Source organism: Phocoena phocoena, chromosome 2 (genome assembly GCF_963924675.1).
Source record: "Phocoena phocoena chromosome 2, mPhoPho1.1, whole genome shotgun sequence".
NCBI classification, from domain to species: Eukaryota; Metazoa; Chordata; class Mammalia; order Artiodactyla; family Phocoenidae; genus Phocoena; species Phocoena phocoena.
The window spans coordinates 113,895,078-113,909,809 of NC_089220.1; the positions used below are offsets into that span (position 1 = coordinate 113,895,078).

A 14,732-nucleotide genomic window follows, 5' to 3' on the forward strand; every position below is an offset into this window, starting at 1 on the left:
AGGACTCAGGGTCATTGATTGTCACGTAACCCGTGGTGGTGAGTTTTGCTGATTGCAGAGTCACAGGGCAGTTTAGTATGTTCCTCTGTCCTCTCTATTTTCTGCCAATTGGCAGTTGGATTGGAGGCTAGATGAGAGTCAGGTACAGTCCCCCGAGTGAGACATTAGTCCATATGTTGATATCTCTAGAGTAGATCGAGGTCAGTAAAGAGGTTGGAAGACTGCAGCTTCTCGCCTTCAGAGACCCCCTCCAACCCCACTCCTGAGTCTGCTGTCCACACTTGTCATTCCAGGAGAGGGGCCCGCCTAGACATGGAATGTCCTTGCCCCAAAAGAAGGCAGACTCACAGCTCTGTGAAGGCAGGGGACAGTCTCACAAAAGGAAGATCAGGCCTCTGCTATCCCTCCTGCCATCCCGGGGCCCCCTCATGAAGGGAGAGGTGGTGGCGACCACAACAGAAGCAGTGAGAAGGTGGCCTGACCCCCACCCTGCCCTAGGGTCACAGCCCCAAGTCTGGGAACAGCTTCAGCCCCTCACACTCAGGAGCCAGCACACATGCTACCTTCCTCTTCCTTCACAAGGGAGAAGAATAGCTTTGGAACCAAGTTCAGATCCCTGCTTTGCACCTTGGTAGCTCTGTGACCTTGGGCAAGTTACTTGGCCTGTCTGAGCCTGTGCTTCTTCATCTGTACAGTGCAGCTAATAATGCCTACCTGGAGACTTGATGAAGAGTATACATGATAATTTGTGCCTATTGTGCAAGTTGTTTAACTTCTCTATAAAATCTGAGTAACAGAGGTACCTACCTGATAAGGTGGTTATGGTAATTAAATGAGCCATTACAGATAGAGCATTTATCATACAAGGTGCATAGTAAGTCTGCAAGAAATGTTAGCTCGTTTTACTGTTATTATGTAAGGTATAATATATGGTCTATTGAAAAGCTCTATTATGGTAGCAATGTTCATTTAAAAGAAGAACACAGGGGCTTCCAGGTAGCTGAAAATAAGGACAGCAGCTGGGTGCCCATCTCCCAATATTTCTTCCACAAACAAGCTAGAACATCAAGAAAGGGGAAAAGAAAGTGCACAAAAATCACACCCTTGGCATAACTTGAGGCCAGAGAATGCCCAAACGTTAAAGTAACTGCAATTAAAAAGAAAAAGAACACCACGGCCCAGCACACAAAGGTGCACACGTCCTCCCACCTCACCTGCAACCCCACTGCATGGCCAGGGGAAGCAGAGACGTGCCGAGAATCTGCAGGGGAGGGAGAAGAAGGCTTCAGATTGATCTAAAACAGCTCCTGGCAGAATTAAGTCTGCTCTAAGCCTGAAAATACTAACCCAGGTGTCCAGGGAATCTCCGGGGAAGTCACAAGTACAAGTGTCTTGAACGGGCAGTCTACGCAACACACAGCTTCCAGGGGAGAACAGGTGAGGAAGGGAGAAGTGTGACGGGGTGGAAAAGAGGGAGGGAAATAAAGGGGGAAAATAGGGTGGCCACTGTTAAGGGCACACAGACACCAATTATTATGTGGAAAGGGGAAGTATGAGAAGAGCTGTGTCCAGGAGAATTCCAGAAGGAATCTTAAGTTGGAGAGCTTCAAAAGGGGAAATGGGAAAATTAAGTGGAGGAGCTGCCCCGAAGTGTGGGATGGTAGAGCAGAAGGGGGGTGTGGAGGACAGTGACACGAAATGAGGAAGAGGTGCATGACATCAGGGAGCCGGGAGCCAGCCAGTGGAAGGTGGAATGTGCTGGAATGCCAGCTTCGTTAAGCAAACTTGGAATTCATTTCAGGAAAATGAGGGGAAACACCTGCTCAAGGGAAGTGGGCACAGAGACACAAAGACATAAACAAACCCGTTCTGCAAGCTGCCTGGGCCAGAGGATCCCAGGGCCCACAGGCAAGGGGAAACGGGGGTGGGGAGCGCCTCCGAGGGCTCTGCCATAAAGAAAGAGTATGGTTTTGGACCCAGATGAAAGGAGAGAGGGAGAAAGTGATGATTCTGGCACCATAGACTAGGAATGCTGTAGAATTCAGGTCACCGAGTCTAAAATGTACCATATAAAGTGAAAAAAGGAAGATAGAGCCACCTTCATAACACCTGATTAACACTTAGGGTTTGCAAATTATGGTGGTCGCAAAATCTGCATTTGTGTTCTGTGTGTGTTGGGGGAGATATTATTGGATATTTGTAAAACGTCACATCTTTCCAGTTACAAAATGTGAATTCATTTTTGTGGCACAAGACGTGGGGGCCTCCTCTTTGAAGTTTTATAAAAGCTAGATAGCTAGTATTTTCTCTAGAATATGTACAGAACAGGGCCTTGGGTGGAAATGTGAGTTTTTCTTATTTTTATGGCAGTGAAACTTTTATAGATGAAATTTTGCCCAGAACCCCCCATTCAGAATGTGAATAAGACACAGGGCATTTCTCTCACGGAATAGGGGGTCGAGGACCTGTAGGGTCATCAGCTCAGCCCCTCCCTCACTCTGTAGAGTCCTTCATATTCCACTCAGGACCTTAGGGCTCTGTGACACACACTTTGAAAACTATCGGATGCAGCCACTTCCTGCATACACTGTGGTAGATATGGGAGTCATACAGTTAAATAGGTATCGTACCCTGCCCTTGGAGAACTCAGAGTCTAGAGGGGAGACAGAAGATTAAACAGCTCTCTGGAACACAATGCTGAAGTAGAATCAGAGAGAGAACAATCAACTCTTCCCAGAGGGTGTGTAGAGGAGAGAAAGAAGGCTTAGAGAAGGCCTTCAAGGGAGCTGCCTCTGAGCTGGATTGTGAAGAATAAATCAAGTTCTCCAGGTGAGAACAGAGAAAGAGCTTTGAAGGCAAAGAGAACAAACTGTAAACCCATGAAAGTATACATGTGCATAGAATGTTCTGGAAATGTTATTCTAGAACACAGGATGATGTAAAGGGTAATGGGAAATGAGACTGGAAAGGCTGGGTGAAGTGAATTAGGAAGGCCAGGAGCAAAAAGGGAGGAAGGGGACCTTGCCAATGAGATTTGCCAAATTGACTTGAAGGATCCATGAGGTGGCAGGATTACAGACTGGTCATCCTCACAGGATTCAAGATGACATTTGGAATCATAATCTCTTGTGAGACCTTCCCTAAACTCCAGGGTTGTGAAATGTTTCCTTTGGGAACAGCAAAGCTGGATACATAGATAGTTTTCATAGCTAAGAATGTATATACTGTACCTTGTCTGTCTTCTGATCTGTTATTTTTCTCCAGCTTTCAAAGCAAAGTTTCTGCCAATATTTTATTCCAGTATTTAGTAATGTTATTAGCTGTTAGTGTCTATTAGCTTCTCTCTTCTTGAAAATAACATTGTCATTCCCTTTGTTTCTCTGTTTTGGACATTTCACATTTCACTTGATAGGTTCAGCCTACGATTTGCCAAAGCCACCTTCAAACTGGGTCTATGCCCAAGTCTTACAGCTAGACATACTGCACCTTCATCGGGGCCTTCCAGGCCTGAAAGCACCAAACAGATCAGGAATTGGTTAAGAGGTGGCAGGTCCAGCATTCTGGAGGGTTTTCCATGTTAATATAACAATCTTTGTTGTTTCTAATGGAAAATCCCATTAGAAAGGCATGTTGGGGAGGGAATTGTCACTTAATTTCAAAAACCCAAATAATTCTGGGAATAAAAAAGATAGCTAATATTAGGAAATCTGTTACTACACCAATATATTAAATGAAAAAGTATTTTAATAGATGCTAAAAAGTCACTTGATGACATTTGCCACCCAATTTGTATTTGAATTCACTCATTCATTCCCTCTTAATAAGCTAGGGATCCCTTAATTTGATAAAGAATGTCTATTGGAATCCAATAGTATTCATTGTACTTAATGGTGAAACTTGAAAAGCAATCCTGTTTCAGAGAAATAGCAGGGATACCTACTATCACTGTGAAGATTCTAACCAATGAAGTAAGATGAGAAAAATAAACAAGGTATAAATATTGGGGGAAAAGAGATAAAACTCTCCTTACTTGCATATTACATTACTTTTTACCAATTAAATTATTGACAATTCATGTAAAGTTCATTAGACCTAATCATATGTTCATTACAGATAAATTCAAAAGTCACTAGCTTTCCTAAACATAAGCAATAACCATATGGAACATGTAATTTTTAAAAGACACCATTCAATAAAGCAACAAAAATTTTACATATTTAGGAATGAATGAAGCAATAAACACACAAGAGCCATATTAAGAAAACTGTGAAACTTTACTAAAGTATATGTAAGTAAATTTAAGAATGTACCATATTTATGTCTGACAACTGCATATTAAAGTCATCAATTTCCCCCAAATTAATCCACAAATTCAATTTTTTAAAAACCTCAATATTCCAGTAGAATTTGAAAAATAATCACCTAACTGATTCATCTGGAAGAACAAATGTGCAAGAATAACCAAAAATGTTTGAATAAAGATGAAGTGAGAACATGTCCTACCAGATATCAAAATACTGTAAGCCTACAGCACTTAAAACAGTGTGGAACAGACACAGGGATACCAAAGTGATTGCAGTGAAATGAAATAGTCTAGAAAAAGACTGTGTATATAAAAACATAGTATATGATAAAAGATGCATTTATTTTTTAATTTTATTTTATTTATATTTTATATTTTTATACAGCAGGTTCTTATTAGTCATCAATTTTATACACATCAGTGTATACATGTCAATCCCAATCGCCCAATTCATCACACCACCAGCCCCAACCCCCCGCGGCTTTCCCCCCTTCATTTGTTCTCTACATCTGTGTCTCAACTATTGCCCTGCAAACCAGTTCCTCTGTACCATTTTCTAGGTTCCACATACATGCAGAAGACATACAATATTTGTTTTTCTCGTTCTGACTTACTTCACTCTGTATGACAGTCTCTAGATCCATCCACATCTCAACAAATGACCCAATTTCGTTCCTTTGTATGGCTGAGTAATATTCCATCATATATATGTCCCACATCTTTTTTTTTTTTTTTAAAGAAGATGTTGGGGGTAGTAGTTTATTAATTAATTTATTTATTTTTGCTGTGTTGGGTCTTTGTTTCTGTGCGAGGGCTTTCTCTAGTTGTGGCAAGCAGGGGCCACTCTTCATCGCGGTGCATGGGCCTCTCACTATTGCGGCCTCTCTTGTTGCGGGGCACAGGCTCCAGATGCGCAGGCTCAGTAGTTGTGGCTCACGGGCCTAGTTGCTCTGCGGCATGTGGGATCCTCCCAGACCAGGGCTCGAACCCATGTCCCCTGCATTAGCAGATTCGCAACCACTGTGCCACCAGGGAAGCCCGTACCACATCTTCTTTATCCACTCGTCTGTCCATGGGCATTTAGGTTACTTCCATGATCTGGCTATTGTAAATAGTGCTGCAATGAACATGTGTCTTTTTGAATTATGGTTTCCTCTGGGTATATGCCCAGTAGTGGGATTGCTGGATCATATGGTAGTTCTACTTTTAGTTTATTAAGGAACCTCCATACTGTTCTCCATAGTGGCTGTATCAATTTACATTCCCACCAACAGTGCAAGAGGGTTCCCTTTTCTCCACACCCTCTCCAGCATTTGTTGTTTGTAGATTTTCTGGTGATGCCCATTCTAACTGGTGTGAGGTGATACCTCATTGTAGTTTTGATTTGTATTTCTCTAATAATTAGTGATGTTGAGCAGCTTTTCATGTGCTTCGTGGCCATCCGTATGTCTTCTTTGGAGAAATGTCTGTTTAGGTCTTCTGCCCATTTTTGGATTGGGTTTTTTGTTTCTTTAATATTCAGCTGCATGAGCTGTTTATGTATTTTGGAGATTAATCCTTTGTCCGTTGATTCATTTCCAAATATTTTCTCCCATTCTGAGGGTTGTCTTTTTGTCTTGTTTATGGTTTCCATGCTGTGTAAAAGCTTTTAAGTTTCACTAGGTCCCATTTGTTTATTTTTGTTTTTATTTCCATTACCCTAGGAGGTGGATCCAAAAAAATCTTGCTGTGATTTATGTCAAAGAGTCTTCGTCCCATATTTTCCTCTAAGAGTTTTATAGTGTCCAGTCTTACATTTAGGTCTCTAAACCATTTTGAGTTTATTTTTGTGTATGGTGTTAGGGAGTGTTCTAATTTCATTCTTTTACATGTAGCTGTCCAGTTTTCCCAGCACCAATTATTGAAGAGACTGTCTTTTCTCCATTGTATATCCTCGCCTCCTTTGTCATAGATTAGTTGACCATAGGTACGTGTGTTTATCTCTGGGCTTTCTATCTTGTTCCATTGATCCATGTTTCTGTTTCTGTGCCAGTACCATATTTTCTTGATTACTGTACCTTTGTAGTATAGTCTGAAGTCAGGGAGTCTGATTCCTCCCACTCCGTTTTTTTCCCTCAAGACTGCTTTGGCTATTTGGGGTCTTTTGTGTCTCCATACAAATTTTAAGATTTTTTGGTTCTAGCTCCGTAAAAAAGGTCAATGGTAATTTGCTAGGGATTGCATTGAATCTGTAGATTGCTTTGGGTAGTATAGTCATTTTCACAATGTTGATTCTTCCAATCCAAGAACATGGTATATCTCTCCATCTGTTGGTATCATCTTTAATTTCTTCCATCAGTGTCTTATAGTTTTCTACATACAGGTATTTTGTCTCCCTAGGTAGGTTTATTCCTAGGTATTTTATTCTTTTTGTTGCAGGGGTAAATGGGAGTGTTTCCTTCATTTCTCTTTCAGATTTTTCATCATTAATGTATAGGAATGCAAGAGATTTCTGTGCATTAATTTTGTATCCTGCAACTTTACCAAATTCATTGATTAGCTCTAGTAGTTTTCTGGTGGCATTTTTAGGATTCTCTAAGTATAGTATCATGTCACCTGCAAACAGTGACAGTTTTACTTCTTCTTTTCCAATTTGTATTCATTTTATTTCTTTTTCTTCTCTGATTGCCATGACTAGGACTTCCAAAACTATGTTGAATAATAGTGGTGAGAGTGGACATCCTTATCTTGTTGCTGATCTTAGAGGAAATGCTTTCAGTTTTTCACCATTGAGAATGATGTTTGCTGTGGGTTTGTCGTATATGGCCTTTATTATGTTGAGGTAAGTTCCCTCTGTGCCCACTTTCTGGAGAGTTTTTATCATAAATGGGTGTTGAATTTTGTCAAAAGCTTTTGCTGCATCGATTGAGATGATCGTATAGTTTTTATTCTTCAGTTTGTTAATATGATATATCACACTGATTGATTTGCCTATACTGAAGAATCCTTGCATCCCTGGGATAAATCCCATTTGATCATGGTGTATGATCCTTTTAATGTGTTGTTGGATTCTGTTTGCTAGTATTTTGTTGAGGATTTTTGCATCTATATTCATCAGTGACATTGGTCTGTAATTTTCTTTTTTGTAGTACCTTTGTCTGGTTTTGGTATCAGGGTGATGGTGGCCCCATAGAATGAGTTTGGTAGTGTTCCTTCCTCTGCAATTTTTTGGAACAGTTTGAGAAGGATGGGTGTTAGCTCTTCTCTAAATGTTTGATAGAATTCACCTGTGAAGCCGTCTGGTCCTGGACTTTTGTTTGTTGGAAGATTTTTAATCACAGTTTCAATTTCATTACTTGTGATTGGTCTGTTCACATTTTCTCTTTCTTCCTGGTTCAGTCTTGGAAGGTTATACCTTTCTAAGAATTTGTCCATTTCTTCCAGGTTGTCCATTTTATTGGCATAGAGTTGCTTGTAGTAGTCTCTTGGGATGCTTTGTATTTCTGTGGTGTCTGTTGTAACTTCTTCTTTTTCGTTTCTAATTATATTGATTTGAGTCCTCTCCCTCTTTTTCTTGATGAGTCTGGCTAATGGTGTATCAATTTTGTTTATCTTCTCAAAGAACAAGCATTTGGTTTTATTGATCTTTGGTATTGTTTTCTTTGTTTCTATTTCATTTCTTTCTGCTCTGATCTTTATGATTTCTTTCCTTCTGCTAACTTTGGGTTTTGTTTGTTCTCCTTTCTCTACTTCCTTTAGGGGTAAGGTTAGATTCTTTATATGAGGTTTTTCTTGCTTTTTGAGGTAGGCTTGTATAGCTAGAAACTTCTCTGTTAGAACTGCTTTTGCTACATCCCATAGGTTTTGGATTGTCGTGTTTTCATTGTCATTTGTCTCTAGGTATTTTTTGATTTCCTCTTTGATTTCTTCAGTGATCTCTTGGTTATTTAGTACCGTATTGTTTAGCCTCCACGTGTTTGTGTTTTTTACGTTTTTTCCCGTGTAATTCATTTCTAATCTTATAGTGTTGTGGTCAGAAAAGATGCTTGATATGATGTCAATTTTCTTAAATTTACTGAGGCTTGATTTGTGACCCAAGATCTGATCTATCCTGGAGAATGTTCCGTGCGCACTTGAGAAGAAAGTGTAATCTGGTGTTTTGGGATGGAATGTCCTATAAATATCAATTAAATCTATCTGGTCTATTGTGTCATTTAAAGCTTCTGTTTCCTTATTTATTTTCCTTTTGTATGATCTGTCCGTTGGTGAAAGTGAGGTGTTAAAGTCCCCCACTCTTATTGTGTTACTGTTGATTTCCTCTTTTATAGCTGTTAGCAGTTGCCTTATATATTGAGGTGCACCTTTATTGGGTGCATATATATTTATAATTGTTCTATCTTCTTCTTGGATTGATCCCTTGATCATTATGTAGTGTCCTTCCTTGTCTCTTGTAACATTCTTTATTTTAAAGTCTATTTAATCTGATATGAGTATTGCTTCTCCAGCTTTCTTTTGATTTCCATTTGCATGGAATATCTTTTTTCATCCCCTCACTTTCAGTCGGTATGTGTCCCTATGTCTGACAGCATATATATGGGTCTTGTTTTTGTATCCATTCAGTGAGCCTGTGTCTTTTGGTTGGAGCATTTAATCCATTCACGTTTAAGGTAATTATCGATATCTATGTTCCTGTGACCATTTTCTTAATTGTTTTGGGTTTATTTTTGTAGGTCCTTTTCTTCTTTTGTGTTTCCCACTTAGAAAAGTGCCTTTAGCATTTGTTGTACAGCTAGTTTGGTAGTGCTGACTTCTCTTAGCTTTTGCTTGTGTGTAAAGCTTTTGATTTCCTCACCGAACCTGAATGAGATCCTTGCCAGGTAGAGTAATCTTGGTTGTAGGTTCTTCCCTTTCATCACTTTAAGTATATCATGCCACTCCCTTCTGGCTTGTAGAGTTTCTTCTGAGAAACCAGCTGTTAACCTTATGGGAGTTCCCTTGTATATTATTTGTCATTTTTTCCCTTGCTGCTTTCAGTAATTTTTCTTTCTCTTTAATTTTTGCCAGTTTGATTACTATGTGTCTCGGTGTGTTTCTCCTTGGGTTTATCCTGTATGGGACTCTCTGCGCTTCCTGGACTCTGGTGGCTATTTCCTTTCTCAGGTTAGGGAAGTTTTCGAATATAATCTCTTCAAATATTTTCTCAGGTCCTTTCTCTCTCTCTTCTCCTTCTGGGACCCCTATAATGCAAATGTTGTTGCATTTCATGTTGTCCCAGAGGTCTCTTAGGCTGTCTTCATTTCTTTTCATTTTTTTTTCTTTATTCTATTCCTCAGCAGTGAATTCCACCATTCTGTCTTCCAGGTCTCTTATCCATTCTTCTGCCTCAGTTATTCTGCTATTGATTCCTTCTAGTGTAGTTTTCATTTCAGTTATTATATTGTTCATCTCTGTTTGTTTGTTCTTTAATTCTTGTAGGTCTTTGTTAAACATTTCTTGCATCTTCTCGATCTTTCCATTCTTTTTCTGGAGTCCTGGATCATCTTCACTATCATTATTCTGAATTCTTTTTCTGGAAGGTTGCCTATCTCTATTTCATTTAGTTGTTTTTCTGGGGTTTTATCTTGTTCCTTCATCTGCTAAATGGCCCTCTGCCTTTTCATCCTATCTTTCTGTGAATGTGGTTTTTGTTCCACAGGCTGCAGGATTGTAGTTCTTTTTGCTTCTCAAAAGATGCATTTTAAATAATGGAAGCAAACTGGGACAATTCAATAATCAGCATGGGATAATTAGTTATCATTATGGGGGAAAAATAAAATTAGATTTCTGTGTTACAACCTATACCAATATAAAAACTATAAACATACCAGAAGAAAATACAGGAAAATAAAATGAATAAAAATACCTGGGGAAAATATTTTGAAATCATGTGGTGAGTAGAAACTTTCTAACAAGATGATAAATGCTTTTGGCCTTGGTAAGCATTAATAAGATTTAGAATTTTGATTTAATAAAATTAGAGCCTTCCCTATATCTAAAGACTCTATTAAAGACAAATGATCAACTGAAAGATAATAGTTTTGAACATATAACAAAGGGCTAGTGACTAATATTTGAAAAAAACAATTCACTAAGAAAAGATTAAACAACCCAATATAAAACAGGCAAATGATGTAAGCAAGTAATTCCCGGTGGGGGGAAACATGCCAATGATCTAAAAATATATGAAGAGATATTTAACCCCACCAGTAATCAGTAGTAGATTATAGAAATAAATGTTGGTAAAAATATGGTATGGGAAGGGAGGCAAAAACAGTTGGCAACTCTCATTAAGTACTGTAAGTATATAATATCCCATGGTATACAATTCCACTCCTGACTGTTTATCCTACCAATATACTCCTTCCACTTCTTACTTTTAAGACTTTTAATTTTTTTAATGATCATGAATAACTTCTGTGATGTCAAAAAAAATTCAAATTGTTCTGATGGAAATTAAAACTGCCAGAGGTAACAGTGCTGTACAATCAACTCTGAAAAATGCCTTTGGACCAGATGTACACTGCCAGGCCTCTTCCCCGACAAAGGTATTCTGAACCAACCAACCAACCGTCTTCAAACACTCGGCTGTCGGCAAATCACTCAGTGACTTTCCTCCCAGTGTCAGGCTTTCCCGCTGGGTTGCTCTACCTGCTGCTCAGAAGGCTTCACTGAAGGTGTTGCCTCATCCAGGGTCTCCCAACACCATTGTAACTGCAGCCTGGAGTGCTGTAACAGGACCCGGAAGAGGCCACCACCAAGTCTCTGGAGCTCATCCTCATATTTAAACTCCTGGTTCACTGATTCATTTTACCATTTCAAATTCATTATTTTAATTAAATTTAATCCTTTAAGAGAATTTTTCATCTAAAGGGACCTTGGAAATCTTTTTGCTCAGTCCTAGCATTTTAGGGATGAGGAATCAGCCCAGAGAAAGAGCCTTCATAAATTGTATTAGATTTAACACCCATAATTTAGAGGCTCAGCCTTGTAAGTTAGTTTCTTGGCTCTTATGAAAGCTACCTCCAGCCCTTTTGCTACCACTTGAGAATATTATTGTCATCCTCCTGCCCATCCACTTCCAGAAGAGGGACCATTGTCCCTTCTCTTCACGAGGACAAAAGTCATCAGCCAGACCTCCCGTCGTTTCTTCAAACCAAGTTCTTCTGACCTTTGGGCCTGTGCACATGCTGTTCCCTCTTTCCTGGATGCAGTTCCCTGCTTTTTGCAAGGCTGGCTCCTTCCCACACTCAGGCACCTCCTCAGAGAGGCCTTCCCTGACCTGGTGTAAATTAAATCCTCACCCCATCATTGTCCCTTTCAGCAACCTGTTTCCCTCTAAGAAGGCAGATTCCATGTCCCTCCTGTGTGTCCTTAGTGCCCAGCATGACAGGACACATAGTAGGTGCTCAAAAGGAGTTTGTTAAGTGAATGAATGAGCAAATCTAACAGCTACTTTTAAAAGGTTTCAGGTCCCTACTCTTATGTAATTGTCTCCTTATCTAGTCCATTAAATGTGTATTAGCATGTAATTTTTTGTAAGCAAAAACATGATACAGCTTTATTATTTTAATTTGTGTAGATTACAAGGGAGGTTGAACCTATTTCCATTAGCTTGTGTCATTTGCTCAGCTGTCCGTCAGCATCTGACTCTTTTACTCAGTTATTCCTGGGTCAGTGAGGTGGGAACCTGTGAGTGGTTGTAACCTGAGGCACGTGGCAAAGAAAAGGGATGGATTTCACCTAGGTCTTAAGTTGCGCCAGGGAGGGCCTCAGGGGCTCTGTGCTCTCATGGACACCTAAAGCCAGCCCCACCCTTTGACCTCTTTCCACAGAAGATAGCTCATCTGCGCCTGCAGTGCACGCATACATTCATTCATTCATTCAATGACTATTTCATGGTTGCCTACTCTATTACGAGGAGGATGTAAAGAAGAAGAAAAAGAACTAGACATGGGCTTTTCCCTCCAAGAGTGTGCGGCCACTTAATCTAATGGGGAAGGTAAGAAGTAATCAGTGATAAATCCCTAAAAGAAATATATAAAGTGATACAGGAATCCAGAGGAGGAGACGTTACTTCTAGTTTGGGTGCAGCAGGGAGGGAGTCAGGGAAAATTTAGGAAGGAGGCGAAACTACCATGAATCTTGAAGGTTAAATAGGCTGTGGACATGCAGACATGGTGAGAATCACAAAGCTTTAGAGATTGTCCCTTATTGTGCATATGAGGACACAGACCCAGGCTGGTAGGAGCAGGTCTGGAAACTTAGCCATTACCTAAATGCAGCGTCTGTCCACACAGTGCCCTCCTCACCCAGCACACGGTGCGGGCCAGTGCCTGGAGGCGTGGAAGTTCTGACTGTGGATGGTGGAATGGGGATCACAGTTTGCTTGGAAAATAGGATTTTGTAACTGATTAGACACCAGGGGTAAAGAAAGAGCTGGGGAAGAGCAGAGGTTTCCAGCCCGATGACTGGGAGGACACCTGGGCCAGTGAACAGGCGAAGCAGGGCTGGGAGAGATCATGGGGTGTTTGCTTTGGGACATGTTGAACTTGGGGGGCATGGGGCATGTTTATGAAAGGTACAGAGTAAAGTTCTGGCAGGCCTTGGAAACCTGGTGCTGGAGTGCAGGAAGGAGACAGGACCAAAGATATAAATTGCAGGTCATCTCTTCAAAGTGGAGAACTGGAGTTGTCGTGGGGGTGGGAGGAAGGCAATAGAATGGAAGGGAAATAAAAGCCAACCAAAGAGGGATTCCCTGGTTGCGCCATGGTTAAGAATATGCCTGCCAATGTAGCGGACATGGGTTCGATCCCTGGTCCAGGAAGATCCCACATGCCGCAGAGCAGCTAAGCCCGTGCACCACAACTACTGAGCCTGCGTGCCACAACTACTGAAGCCCACACGCCTAGAGCCCGTGCTCCGCAACAAGAGAAGCCACCGCAGTGAGAAGCCTGCGCACCGCAACGAAGAGTAGCCCCCACTCACCGCAACTAGAGAAAGCCCGCACGCAGCAATGAAGACCCAACTCAGCAAAAAATAAATTTGTTTTCTAAAAAAAAGCCAACCAAAGACTGCAGCCACAGCTCCCTTTGGACAGGAGAAGGTAGAGGAGGAGCAGAGGTGCACAGAGATAGGCAGGAGTCAGGGGATGCAGCAGCCTGGAGGTGAGGGATGAGAGAGATGCACTGGGGAGCAGTCTATGTCCCAGTAAAAAAGGGTTAACATTCCATAGGCAGGAGGCCTGAGCAGAGAGGCAACTGGATCTAGCCACTAGACCGTTGCTCCTGACCTTTGCAGGTGCAAGTCAGCCAGAGTAAATGTTATTTAGGAAGTTTGACAGTGCAGAGGAGGAGGGAGATTAAGAGGTGCCAGGGCTGAGGCAAGATGTGATGTTTCTTTTCTTCTTGAAGGCTAGGGTAGACTTAAACATGTTTCTTGGAAAATGGAGAGGAGCTGGCAGAGAGAGAGGGAGATAAGAGTTGGAGGGGAGAAGGAATGCTTGCTGGCGTGTGATCTTGAAGGAGGCAGCAGGGATTAAGGTCAAGGACATGGCCCATTGACAGTTGGAATGGAAGTCTCTGAGCTGAGGTGGGAGGGCCGGGCTGCGGTGAGCACTGAAGCTCCCGGATGGAGTCAGTCACGCAGGAAGAAGAAAAACAAAGGGCCAAGGCTTGAACATTGGGAGAAACCCAAAGGTCAAGGTCAGATAGGCACCAAGAAGAGGACAGCTGGAAAACACAGTCATGATGTCCAGAGGCCCAGACAAGTCAGTCCATGGTACCCAGCCCCTAAGATGGGGCTAAAGGAAGAGGACCAACAAGGATAACGTTTGCTTTGGAGACAGGTTAGAATGATACAGCTCAAGTCCATTAAGCCACATAAACACATGCAAGATTTCTCTGCTTGCACTGGACTTCAACTTCCAAATATTTTAATTAAACCAATATGTGAGTATTGAAGATATCGAAAGAACAAGGGCATTATTAATGTGAGAATCAGGCAACTAACCACTTGATCCTTTTAAGTCATTTCCTCATTTAGGTCTAATCTGAGTAACAAACATTCCTGTAGCTCCACGATAATGTTCCCCCCGGATTTAAAATCACAGCTTGGTTTTTTACCCCCTCAGGGACTTATTTCTTATCTCATGGTTCTTTTTGAAATAAGCAGTTATCAGATCAACCTTTAGCTCACTGGCCTTGGGTTGAATAGGTAATTTTTCCCCTGAATCATAGGCTCCTAAGAATTCAAGCCAAAATTCCAGGCTGGCTTTAAGCAATAAATACTGTAATTAACTTCTAGCCAGGCAAGCTAACATTTTGCTTGGAGAAAGCATCGTTTTTGCAAACAAATGCCTCTTAAATTAAAACAATTTCATGCCTTCTTTTTCCAGCATGAGACTTTACAGGGC

The 14,732-nt window shown here is 41.1% G+C and overlaps 1 protein-coding gene across 1 annotated transcript in view; it reads left to right on the forward strand.

Moving 5' to 3' along the window:
• Positions 1 to 14,732, forward strand: part of THSD4 (thrombospondin type 1 domain containing 4) — a 201,838-nt gene that overhangs the window by 135,329 nt on the left and 51,777 nt on the right. The window lies entirely within an intron of this gene.